This window comes from Uranotaenia lowii, chromosome 3 (assembly GCF_029784155.1).
Source record: "Uranotaenia lowii strain MFRU-FL chromosome 3, ASM2978415v1, whole genome shotgun sequence".
NCBI classification, from domain to species: Eukaryota; Metazoa; Arthropoda; class Insecta; order Diptera; family Culicidae; genus Uranotaenia; species Uranotaenia lowii.
This window is the reverse complement of record NC_073693.1, coordinates 168,081,823-168,082,895: the sequence shown is the minus strand read 5'-3', so window position 1 is coordinate 168,082,895 and position 1,073 is coordinate 168,081,823.

The following is a 1,073-nucleotide window of genomic DNA, read 5'->3' as shown; positions in this document are numbered from 1 at the left end:
GAAACTGTCCGCTCCACCTCCCCCAAAGCTCTGAGCTGAGCCATCTGACCAAACAGCAGCAGCAGCAGCGCCAAGAATTTGATTGACTCGGGAGAAGGTGGAAGAACACGTCGCGGCGCCATTCCTTACTGGAGCTTGCGGTGGCGTACGCACAAACAATGTGCGCGATCAGCCGGCACCGCGGTACATGCGAAAGCGGAAATATCCTTGATTAGGTCGAATACCGCTAAGAAAAACACGGCACAAGACCGGATTGTATTTCGAAGGTGGGGTTCATAGTTATAAACGTCCAAAATTCAACTCTGCAAAACCGGATCCGTGGATGTTCTGAAACCGTGCAAAACAATCTCATCCGACAACATCTCACAGCGCAGCGTGATAACAGAATATTCATTCAAAACCGTTGTTGGAGGCCGGATAAAACAGTTCCGTTCATCGCATTCGATTAATTGATTCTAACAAACTATGCGAATGGGACACAACAATTGCGAAGATAACGGTATACTTACACTACACACCATCTGACTAACAACAAGTAATAGTGTGATTAATTTGAACGGAACTGCTGTGCAAACATTACATCTTTAACATTAATCTCAATAAACAGCGAAGGTAGCTTTATTAAAAAAAATTATCTTATTTTCTCGAAACGGTAAATCGAAGGCTGAGATAAAACTCACAGCTGTGACAAGAATTGTCAGGCGGAGATGTTGTTTTGTTAATATCCGAAACTTGTCGAACTTTATTAGTTTCTTCTGAGGCTACGTGGAATCAAAAAGATAAGTTTTGAGAATATCTTTGTCATCGTTTGAAAACTTACACAGTTTATCATTTTTGCGCTGAATAACGATTTGGGGTTCAACTTCAACGTGGTATTGTGAATAGAATCGTTGAATCAAATGAAAATCCAACTTTTCTCATCGCTAAGGTTAAAGTTAAAGTTAATAAATTACAAATTAAAAATTGCTTAAATTAACTCAGATTTTGGTCGGAATTGGTTGGATTTTCTCAGTTAGGGAGAATTTCCCGACTTGAATGCTAACTGGAGAAACTCAGGTGTGCTACAGATTTTT